The following is a 12,967-nucleotide window of genomic DNA, read 5'->3' on the forward strand; positions in this document are numbered from 1 at the left end:
ACATTATCACCTGCTAATTCCTGCAGATCAGACTGCTACTAAGGGGCAGCGGCCACACAGAGGCTGGTTCAAAAGTTGGCAAAGGATGGTGTTTGTAGGAATAGTGAAGAACAAGTATCTTCCACCAAAACAAATCCAGTTCTGCTTAATAGATAAATTATGCACATTTATAAAGCATTGTACAATCTATTCTTCTTTAATAATTAACATTTTCAGTGTCTGTAAGTTTTTTGGGCTTTGTTTGCACGGACTGGAAGATGCTGATCAAGAAACAAAGGCCTGGAAAGTCAAGGTTATCAGGACAGCGGATGGAAGTCTTGCAAATTGAAGAAATTGTCTAGGACACAGAAGCCCATTTAGAGTTGTCGGGTCCTTCTCTCTCTCTGTACAGTCTCTCCGCTGTACAATTTCTCCCACCTTCTTCTCCATCCCTCCTACTGTGTGCCTTCTATCCTTCTGTGGGGCCAAGATGTGGTTTGTCCTAATTCCAGTAGATGATGGCCAATGGAACCCAGGCCAGGCCCAGTGCAAGACCAACCAGTACCTGGGCAATGTGCCAAACAGAACCAGCATCTGCCCCCCTCCCTCATGGAGGCAATTTCTCCTGCTGCAGCCCTTTATTTCCAGAGAAGGATCCCTGACCTTCCTCTTCCTTCCACTCACTGAAGTCTTGCCAACCTTTCCCTTCTCCTTGGCACTTTGTCAAAGAGCAAGTTCAGCTCCTAGCCCCTGACCTTCCCCCTTTTCCTCTCACACCTCAAGCCCTGCTGACTGCCCTTCCATTCTTCTGAGGACCAAGTAACAACTTCTCCCACTGCTCCCAATTTAAAGCCAAACTTTCCCCTTCACCTCCCCTGCCCTGGTGTGAAGAAAGTGGCCATTGTTGTCATGCAGGCTCCTCCTGCATGGCAGCAGGGAGGAGGGAGGAAAGCTGGTCTTGTGGTAGCAAGCATGACTTGTCCCTCTTTGCTAAGCTGGGTCCACCCTGGTTGCATATGAATGGGAGACTACGTGTGTAAGCACTGTAAAATATTCCCTTGGGGATGGATCTGCTCTGGGATGACCATCAGAAGGTTCCAAGTTCCCTCCCTGGCATCTCCAAGATAGGGCTGAGATGCCTGCCTGAAACCTTGGAGAATTGCTGCCAGTCTGTGTAGATAATACTGAGCTAGATGGACCAAGGGGCTGACTCAATATATGGAATCTTCCTATGTTCCTTGTCTCCTTTCCAAGCTTCTCCTTTCTCCACTCTTGTTGCCTGCAGGGAGGATGGGGAAGGGAACAACAGGAAGTTGCTGTTCACTTCCTGTTGCTCCCTTCCCCATTGCTGTGGGCTCCTCTTCAGCTCTGGCACTGTTAAAGAGGCAAGACTTTAATTTTAGCTACTGCCCAGTGTAGTTGGGCTTCCCCAGGGTCTGCTCTCATATTGCACCCTCTATATCTATAGATCTAGATCTCTCTCTCTCTCTCTCTCTCTCTCTCTCTCAAGTTGTGCATTCGAGCTGGTGTCGACTTCTGGTGACCACAGAGACCTGTGGTTTCCTTTGGTAGAATACAGGAGGGGTTTACCATTGCCATCTCCCACACAGTATGAGATGACGCCTTTCAGCATCTTCCTATATCGCTGTTGCCTGATATAGGTGTTTCCCATAGTCTGGGAAACATACTAACAGGGATTTGAACCAGCAACCTCTTGCTCACTAGGCAAGTGACTTCCCCGCTGCACCATGAACCATATATGCAACTAGAAACCTGCGTATACATAATGAGAGGGAGCTTCTCAAGATACCAAGGTCTGAAGCAGATGCCTGCTTCTGTAGATTGTTTGATGAGCTCACAAAAATATCTACATGGAACCCATGCAGTTCAGGGGTAATCATGAGATGAAGTGGCTCCCCTCAGTGCATTTTAGCAACTGAATGGGGTGGTGGTGATGGTGGAAAGAATAAGCACTTATCTGGCACTCCTGAGGAAACTTGCTTTATCAATAATACCACAAAGCACTTCACTTGCATGTCTCAGTAAATGTTATGAGCCTGCAAGTTTGGCCAATACAGTAATTTTCTCCCTGCATTATAGCTGTGAGGGCCTGAGGCGGAATGTCTTGCCCAGTCTTCTCTTATTAAGGCCAGCAAATTTGTAGATGAAAGAAGATTCAAATCAGGGACTTACTGCATTGTAGGGGTTTTCTGCCACACTAGCACTCAATAGCACCCTTCATCTAAAGTTAAATGGTAATAGACCTGGGACAGGCATAGTGATTAAGACCACTCCTCTGATGGGATTAATTTTTGATGGCTCTCCAGCATATCAGCTTGATCTCAGCTGAATGTGATATGCAGGGTGGGGTAGGGAAGCACACCTTTGATGGAATGTACTGAAATCTCCACCTATTATTTCCCCTAGTGTCTTGTAGGTTGTGATTCTGTGAGTCCTGAGAACCAGGACTGCTGGATCTGAGCACACTTATCAACTGCATACATGCAACTGCTGTTGACAGGAATGGGAATTATGTGTGTTTTGATGTGATAACTGGAGCTGACAGATCCCAGGCTGGAATGGAGCACTTTTACTGTGAAGACCTCAGCAGGGAAGCCTTCCTGCCTCCTTTCCAATTCCAGCTGCTGTGACTTCTCCAGTCTTCCTCCTGTCTGGGTTCAGGCTCCACCCTGCCATTTATATCTCATAAACATTATTATATATTCAACAAGTTTGTTTGTCTGTTTATTGGTTTGTTTATTTATTTCTATACCACCCCAAACTTGTGTCTCTGGGCGGTTCACAATTAAAATCAAAATCAGCCAAACAAATAAAATCATCTAAAACCATCTAAACATTAAAATCATTAACATTACAATCATTTAAAACCCAGCATTAAAAATATTAAAACTATACATCTAATTCAAAGCCTGGGTGAATAAACGTATCTTCAGTGCCTTTTAAAAAGTTGCCAGAGATGGGGAGGCACTTATTTCAACAGGGAGCGCATTCCAAAGTCAAGGGGTAGCAATGGAGAAGGTCCGTCCCTGAGTAGCTGCCAGAGGAGTTGGTGGCAACAACCGCAAACAACGAACCTTTCCAGATGGATGAATTGGTGGCAACTGCAGACAAACCTCTCCAGATGGTTTAGCGTTTACTACTTTTAACGAACCTGGAGAGGAAACTAATTGAATGCATTGTGCTTTGTTTATGGCTATTCCTTACCCAGAAAGATATGGGAAGGCAATATGTAGATTTTACTCTATTTTTGGTGGGGGGTCAGAAAATAGACTGTATGCCTAAAATTTTAGGGTTGCCATCACCTAGTGTATATATAAAACATTGTCTGGATCTATGGGCAGAAGCAGACTTATACATACATTAAATGCACACAATTAAGATAGATATGCATCTGGGTCTTATTCCTGGCTGGCTGTATATCTTTTTTTGAATGAAGACAGTGATGTTCATTGCATTCCCACTGAGGGTGTGACCAGAACGTCATCACTGCAAGTTAGTTCATTGCTTACATAAGAGCATAAGAAAAGCTCTGCTGGACAAGGCCCAAGGTGGCCCATCTAGTCCAGCATCCTGCTTTACATAGTGGCCTGCTAGATGCCTCTGGTAAGCCTACCATGCCCTCTCTCCTACTGCTACTCCTTTGCAACTGGGATTTAGAGGCATCTTGCTTTTGAGGCTTGAGCTACTCACCTTCATTCATAAGTAGTGGCTGTTATCTCCTGAGGCAATCCTGACATAGCAAATTATAGGAATCACTTTATCTCTGTTAGGTGAATTACTATGAACTCCATGTAAAGTTAGGGCGTATTCCTTGCATTCATACTAATATCACAATGAGGAACTCATGAGAGAGCTCTCATTAAAGCCATGGCTTCTCTAAGTAGCCCTAGGAAGTGCTCTTTGCATCCAAGTACTTTGAAGGTCAGACATTGCAAGAGCAGTCCCATAGACCTTGCTGCATATGATCAGATCCCAGCAGTGAAAGAGAGTACTGAGGAAGCTGCTGGAGTCGGCCTGTTTTCACTTGACGTTGCTGGAAGATCACAGGGTTGGGAGAGTGTTTTGCTAAAATATTGACTAGAACAATAATTTGAGGATCAGCTGAGGCATTACAGTGTTGTGGAAATTGTTATCAAGCTGGAGCTGCTTCATATATTACACAACATCTTGGATACCCTGGTGGTCCATGGCTTTTTGCTGTGTTGTTATTATTGAATATGTATACGCTACCTTTCAGCAAAAGAGTTATCAAAGCAGTTTACATATCAGAAAGTATAAGAAGATATTCCTGTCCCCCCAAAAGCTCGCAGTCTTAAAAAACAAAACAAAACGTAAAAAACACATACACAGAGGAGACACCAGCAACAGGCACTGGAGGACACTGCTGGGCTGCATAGGGAATGTGGCTCTCTCCTTGCTAAATATGGGAGCTACCACTTTCAAAGGTGTGTATTTGTTCAGTTTGCAGTGAATATAAACAGTCAGAAAGGGAGAGGTGTCATCCTCCCAAATCAATGTAAGGAAGGATAAAGTGATGTATATTGGGGCAAACAAACCCAACTTCACATATACACTGATGGGCTCTGAACTGTCAGTGACTGATGAGGAGAAAGATCTTGGGATCATGGTGGGCAGCTCGTTGAAGGTGCCAACTCAGTGTGCAGCAGCTACAAAAAAGGCAAATGTAATGCTAGGGATCATTAGGAAGGGAGATGAAAATATAAATGCTAATATAAGGCCCTTATACAAGTCCAGGGTGCAGCCACACTTGGAGTACTGTGTACAGTTCTGGTCACCATATCTTAAGGACATAGAACTGGAAAAGCTGCAGTAGAGGGCAACCAAGATGATCAGGGGCCTGGAGCACCTTCCTTATGAGGCAAGGCTACAGCATCTGGGACCTTTTTAGTTTGGAAAAGAGGTGACTATGGGAAGACATATAGAGGTGAATCAAATTATGCATGGAGTAGAGAGTGGACAGAGAGAAATTTTTCTCCCTCTCTCACAACACTAGAACCAGGGGTCATCCCATGAAACTGAAAGCTGGGGATTTTAGGACCAACAAGAGGAAGTATGTTTTCATACCACGTGTAATTAATCTATGGAATTCTCTGCCATGGGAAGTGGTGATGGCCACTAGTGTGGATGGCTGTAAAAGGGATGTGGGAAAATTAACAGAGGACAGGTCTAGTCTGGTGGCCATAGGCCACCTCCAACCTCAGAGGCAAGATGCCTCCAAATAACAGGTGCAGGGAAGCAACAGCAAGAGAGAGGACATGCCCTCACTTTTGCCTGAGGACTTGTCAGAGGCATCTGGTGGGCCACTGTGTGAAACAGGATGCTGGATTGGATGGGCCTTGGGCTTGACTCAGTAGGGCTGTTCTTATTTAGGGGGCACATACCTCAGAACTGTGATTGCCACATCTCCTCCTGTATGGGGGAATTACAGCATAGATCTCTGGGTTGTCACTTGACACACACACTTCCCTTTCAGTCTTATGTTTACCCTGGCAAACAGTGGCGCATGGGCTCAATGTCAGTGAGTGAATATGAAAGTGAGACTTTGCTATGACACAAACAGCAGGGTCAGAGATATTGCTCTGTGTGTGCCTTTATATTATGAGAGCTTAAACTGTTAACGTGTTTTATTATCCATCCCAAGCAAAACAAAATACGGTTACCAATCGTGTGTGGAAATTCCAGATGTGACAGTCCTTCTGCTGGCAACCAGACCTGTTTATCCTCATGCACCAAATTAGCTTCTGCTACTAGAAGTGTGCTGAAAACTCCCCACATGTGGCCAGATGTCTGTGAAAGAGCCCCCTTTCCTCTGCCCCCCCCCACAGTTTTGCAGCTGTATCTTTAAAAAGTACTTTCTAAATAATGCAGGCAGGGCTCAATAACATTTTTTGGGGGGAAGTTGGTCATCACTCTTTCAAAAGTGTGTAGATAAATTAGGATTATAGCAAAGAGGAAACTGGGATCTAAGTAGATGTGAAATGTAGGGAACGTTCTCCTTCCTATTATTTTAGTAGAGAGGTGGAGACAGGCAGAGGAAGACCAGCACTGCCTGTAATCCATTAACTCCTATGCATGTTTGCTCATTCTTTTCTTCATTGGAATTAGCATCCAAGTAATTTGTATCTAGAATTGCAGCCGACATTTCCGTGATGTAAAAGACACCCATGATTTCAACACTGGTCTTTTGTATAGAACAGTTCTAAAGGTCCCTAACTAATGCTCCTTGAACCCCTCAACTCCCTGGGAAGATCTCACAGCTTTGTTACTTCTGTGCAATCTTATGACCACCCCACCCTCATAATTGCAGCTATGTGCATGGTGTACCTGGGTGCAGAGCCTATCCTTCAATCACAAGGTAGCATACACAGGAATTCCATCAGAGTCCCCTCCCACTCCCCCTGCCCCCCATTTTAAATACAGGCCCTAGTTATTGGGGATTAGATGGAACAGATGCATGTAAGATGCTTAGAGCTTTGGACCAGACACAAGGCCACTTTCCAATCAGCTCAGAGGAAACAAGGTAATTAGGTGGAATCTTGGGCACAGAGCAAAAAAGGGGAATTTGCCAGCAAACCATAAGATTCCAGTTCTGCTCCTCCTTTCCCTTGCCCTTGTGTTTCTTGTCAATGCATTTCCCCCCTTGTATACAGCAGCTGATGTCAGCTAATAGCTGCTAAACGAGTCAGGCGTTTGCAGCTGAAACAACTTGTGTCACTTAAGCAGGGCAATGAATCAAGTGTGTCCTTTAAAAAAGGAACAGCTTTTGGACTCACTACAAGTGATGGTGTGTCCCTTTAGCTGTTTCAGGAATGGCAGCAAACTTGGCAAAAGCTACTGGATACAATTTAAGCTTTGTATAGCAGTCACATCAATGAAGCAACAATCTGCTTAGATTGAGAAAATTTAATTTAGTGTGTGCTAGGAAAGTGGCAGGGTGCATAGAGAGCTTCTGGTTCATAGACAATGAAACATGTGGTTCAAGTTGTCAGTTGCACAGGCTTCATGCCAGAAATATTGTTCGGATTGATCAATGAGACCAAATTTACAGAGGATTTCACTCTGCTGCAGAGAATGGGACACAATGTTCTTCTGGTTCCTTGCAACTTTACATTTCTAAGAGCTCAATACTATGCATTTTACTCAGAAGTAAGCTCTACTAATTCAGCAAGAACTCACTTCTATGCAAAGGATTGCTGCTGTATCAGTTTATAGCCCTGGCCTGGTGGTACCTGAACTGAGCTCTTTGGAGAACATGCAAAGTGGGAGGGATGTCAAAACTTGCCTCTCTCAGTGATCGGTAGTCATGTACTTGATTAAACTTCCCTAGCTGTCTTTAACAGCAGTGGACAAAAAGAGAGATGCCTGCACTAATTCCTGACAGCCAACTTGCATCTCAGGGAGCCACACCTGAAGGTTGGAATAAATGGAGAACTTCCATCTCTCATACCTTTCCTACAGAACTAAAGGTGGAAGGGTGGATAATAACAGCCTGAACATGGGGAGTGGGAGAGAAGGAATGGAGCCTAATATACTAGGACTTGTGGGTGGTATGGTCCCTGAGGCCCACACTTTCTTTCAGTAGCCCTGGCTCTAACTACCTGCAGGCTTACATCTGAGATTCACAGATGAATCAGTGGCAAATCAGTGCCACATCACACGCTACACTTGAAGCTGGTACACTAAATATGTGACATATATCTGCTTCTCTATTCATTTAATGTGTAAGATGGTGACATGTCTCTCTGTCACTGCATTTACATTGGAATTATGTGTCCTCAGCTTCTCAGCAATCATGTGAAACAAGTGGCTTCAAAGGTGCAGGGCTGGTCATGTGCCTGCTTCTTTTGTAATACCAGAGGTCCTTCAAGGAAGCAAATATCCTTAAGGACGGAGGTGAGGGAGTACAGGTTGTTTGAGTAGAGCTCAAAGTGATCTTTGAGCTGTCAGCAACCATTCTGCAGTGCAGCCCGCTAGGGTGCACATTAGATTTAACCCCAATGACTTTTCATATCCCAAAATGATCACATTGTCATATGGAATAAAGATACTTGCATGTAGCTGCATGGAAGTGTTCCCTATGTTTTCTTTCTTTTTCCTTTCCTTGTCAGTTAATGCAACCCTCTTTCTTGCTCCCCCCCGTGATATTTATTTTATTAATATTTTATTAGTTTTTCCAATAATGAACAATGCCCTCTTTCTAAGTCTGTGTGAGTCTGCACAAGTAGCTAAGAACGTTTCCTTTTGCACTCCCACAAGGCAGTCAACAGGCTTGAGGCAGATTCTTAGCTTTTAGAGCCCATAATAGTCTCCATATCCTAAAGTTGCCAGACCATAATATTGAATAACAACAATACTTTCCATTTACACAGCATTTTCAAGTGTTCAGACTGGTTTGCATGCACAGCTGTAATCCTTACAACAGCTCTGTAAATAAACATTAACCCCCCAAGTCAATATTATTAGTGACATCTTTTTGTAGATGGGAAGCCAAGGATGAAAAAGGAGGCTTGCCTCAAAGCATCCCATAAGTTCATGACAAAGGAGGTGAGACTTGAATCAGCCTGATTCATAGGTCAGGCTCTTAACTATAACATGACACAAATAATGTAGATGCCAGAATAATAATATGAAGACTTATGAGTATCTGAATTTAGGTAAGGATGCATCCATAGAAACCGAGCTGGAAAGCATTCATGGCCACTTCTATTCACGGTATTACATATGAATAATAGATCCTCTGTTGAGGAACTATGCCTAGATCTATGGATATTTTCACTATTGCCTCAGCATTTGCCTTTTTCAAGTACACTCTATCTCCTGCCACACTTTGCATCCAGCTGCTGAATGATAAATGCAGTACGTGGAGAAGAAAATATTCTCTTGAACCAATAAGGGTTTTAATTAATTATAAGGACTCAGGCAGGCAGCATTTCCCAAGTTGCTACTTAGGTATTACAAACAATGGCTCCTTGTGGCAGCATTTTGATGAACAGTTGCAACAGTGGAAAGCATGTGTGATTTCTGTGTTAGCACTCGTTTTGTTGCTGCTATTCATATACCAGTGTAGAAGCTGCTCTCTTACATAGTAATCATTAAAAGTATGCAGTATAAGTTGTGCTCTGTTGGTTTAAGTATTGGATACATTAAACCAATAGGCTTGGATCCAAAGGTACCCTCTGTTAGTAGAAAACATCTTCCATTAACAGAAGGGCTTGTTCTGGCTTTGTGAAAGAGTATTCCAAATGAAAAGTAACCTCACGCCCCAAGAAGTGCTTGCACATGCTCTTTTCTAGATCCATTTATGGCCTACTAAAGTGATATGCTACAGCCTATGTCTTATTCATCACATTTCTTAAAGATGCATTCTGAAGGTCTTCCTGCAGCATTTGCACAAGAGGGCACAGTTGTGATAATTAATATATTTTTCTCCTTCTGCTCATGGTTGTTTGGGTCCAAGCCATAGTTACGGCAGATCATGTACATGTGTTGAAATACTCACCTCAGTCATGTGAATGTCACGCACCTTGCCTCCAAAAACTTAGCACAATGGGCTAGTGCTCCTTTGTGTTCTGAATATATTTTCAGAAACCATATTATGCCTGTCTTAAAACAGTTGCACTATGTTTCCAGGCGAAATACAAAGTGCTGGTTATTACCTTTAAAGCTCTGAATGGCTTGGGTCTGGGCTACCTTAGAGATCGCCTTCTTCTGTATGATCCCACCCCATCACATGTTGATGTCATCTGGAGAGGTCTGTCTCCAGTTACCACCGGTACATCTGGTGGCGACTTGGAACCAGGCCTTTTCTGTAGCTGCTCCTGGTCTATGGAATGCACTCCCGGCAGATATCCGCAGTTTAGGCTCGCTGTCGGCCTTTAAGAGAGTCATAAAAACTTGTTTGGCCTGGCCTTCCAAGGTTTGTAAAGTGTTTTAAAAAGCATTTTAATTGGTTTTAATTGTTTTATATTGTTTTTAGCACTGTGTTTTGCATTGGGTGTTTTTACATCTTTTTAAAGTTGTTGTACACTTCCCAGAGCCTTCGGATGGGGCGGATTATAAATGTAATAAATAAATAAATAATATTTATTTGAAGCATCTGTCTCCCATTTTCTCACCCATATGGGTCTTCATAGTGAGGACAATCAGATCTAATTTGGTATTCTCTACCCACTCTGAATTGGCCTCCAGCAAAAGCGAACAGTTGAGGCCCTCCACTGGGCTGCAGTTCCTGTGGGCAGGAAGGGCTGCAGGAACAAGGTGGCACCAGTCCCCAAATCAGCCAGGCATCCTGGCACTGGCGGTGGCGGCTGCTGGATGTTAAGCAACAGGTCCAACATAAACAGATCCCTCTGGAAAGTGGCCAAGTTGAGTTGCAGGGAATGGAGCTTTCTCCTCCACTAGGCCACAGATCTAAAAGCAGCTCCTGCCTGTTCCTCTCCACAGCAGCTACAAATGGCAGGGAAAGCTCAGGTAGGTAGCAGCTGGTAGAGAGAACGGATGTGTTCCCTGTTAGCACTCAAACTGATCTTTTTTCCCCAGCAGAATTGCAGGAGGAGCTATAAGCAATGTGGTGTAATTTTAATGAACGGTTTGCAGCTTAAAAAGATTCCCATCCCCATATTAAAATTACTTGTTATTGTAAATGATTCAAGTTTTTGTTGTTGTTGTGTTGACATATTTTCTATTTGCCTGTATTGAAATAAAGAGGCAGAATAAAAAAAAGTGTAGCAGCACATGAAAAATGGGCCCTCATAAAAGTAAATAAATCAGATAAATGGTCAGAAATCTGGGACTTCCTTGAACTATTCTTAGAATAAAACCCCCTCTTATCTACCTATACCTACTAGTGCAAAGGTGAACATCCCTTCTCCTCTTCCCTCCCTCCCCTTCTCCTTCTTTCTCTTTCCACCTTTCCTTTTCCCATCTCCCCTCAACCAGTGCTGAAAGGGGAAGGGAAGGTTGGGCTCAGGGGTGGGGTGGGGATTGGGAAAAGAATTAAAAGAGCAACCTGGTGGAAATAGCCCCCTCTGCCTTCCCGGGAGCTTCACACTATCCATGGGCATCAGACTCAAGCTTTCCAAATTAGTCCTCTGATCAAGGTACAATAATATATGGACAATGTGAGGCCAGCAGAATCCCCAGTGTGCTAGGATGAGAGGTCTTTTAACTGGTAGGCTGCTTGGAAGTATAGCCCAGGGGGTGGTCAACCCGATCTAATGTGGAGTTCTTAGGTGGCAAACAACTTCATGTTCCTTTTACTACTCTGATCTATACAGGCACTCGTAGAACATGCCCATCATGAACTGTAATTTGCTTCTAGGTAGCGCCACTGTGTGGCAGCTTGTCATAATTTACTGTATTCTATTTGCGTCTGTGAAATGGGATTAGCAATCTTTTTCTCATCCTCCCCTGGCTTCTTTCAGTTCTAATACAGCTATTTCTACCAATCTTCCAGTTTTGTGTTGCAATGGGCAAAAGTGCATTGTTGCAATGCTAGATGGTAGTAGCTATTTTGCTAAGGAACCTTTCCCTCCATGTCTTGTTCAGTGCTGTAGTTGTTATGGAAAGAAGCAATCATTTGAACACTACTGTATTCCTAACAAGAGGACTAGTTAGGAACAGGTTTGTACAGCTCACATCTCACATGGCTGACATGACACACCTATATGGGTGTACCCACTTGCTGGAACAGTTTCCTCCTTTGGTTCTTAACATAGAGCATCTGTAGCAAAGCGACCATACCAGAATCCATATTTCTGGATGTGGCACGTACACATACAAAGACACAGCTCACATGCCAAGTGAGTTTCCAGATGACCAATTTATTTTCATGAAGAAAGAATTACGCAAGTGGGACCTCTTAGACCAAACACCCATTACTTAATAGGGCTAACCCCATGTAATCTTTGCAGGTTAATGGGACTCCCACCAAAGCCACTGCATTCAATTTATTCTCATATTGAGACACTTTTATCTAACAATAGTGCAATCTGGTTTCCGTTAATTCTTTCTGAGGCTTTTCTCAAAACAGGTGATTTCAATTGAAGAGAGCAAGCCATCTCTGAAGTCCAGTACTATTTTGGCTGGGTTTCTTGTCTTATTCTTTCAACACATGTTATTGTGCAGGGTGGGGTGAGGGGATTAATGTACACTGCTGTAATTTTAATTACACCAAGTTTGAAGTGACCTACAATTGAAGCAAGTAAAATTAAATATGACTGGCTCATTTACTTTTAGTTCAAATTGGATGCCAGTTTAAGAAATCATTTTAGCGAAAGGGTAAAGTTGACTAAGACAAGAGGATACACTACCTGGAATTCTGGGACCCCATTACACACAAGAGAACAGCTATTCTACCACACACCCAGCTGTTGGGCTACCTTCCTCTCTTAAGTAGGAATAGGACAGTACACGGCTGGTGCTTGCTTGGGCCTAGTACAAGTGTCTAAGAACAAATCTCCCTTTTTGATCATATTAATGCTTTTATTTAAAAATGCTTATCCTGCTTTCCAACATCATCCAAGGCAGCTAACAATAAAATAGAAAAATACAAAAAACAACAACTTGGTAGCTTGAAATACTACCAACTTTTCTTTATACAGAGCTTGCATTAGTGTCCAAGAAATTCTGTCCATGTGCTACATCCAGTAAATTTACAATGTAGGCTGATACTATTTTTAAAAAAATACAGCCTAAACACTCAAAGTTGCCAGTTTGAATCCCCGCTGGTACTATATCGAGCAGTAGTGGTATAGGAAGATGCTTAAAGGCACCATCCCATACTGTGTGGGAAGCAGCAATGGTAAACCCCTCCTGTATTCTACCAAAGAAAACCACAGGGCTCTGTGGGTGCCAGGAGACTAACTAGACTTGATGGCACACTTTACCTTTAAGCACTCTTAAAATGTACTAAGGTTGGAGAATAACAATTGTTCTCTCTGCCTTG

This window comes from Hemicordylus capensis, chromosome 4 (assembly GCF_027244095.1).
Source record: "Hemicordylus capensis ecotype Gifberg chromosome 4, rHemCap1.1.pri, whole genome shotgun sequence".
Classification (NCBI taxonomy): Eukaryota; Metazoa; Chordata; class Lepidosauria; order Squamata; family Cordylidae; genus Hemicordylus; species Hemicordylus capensis.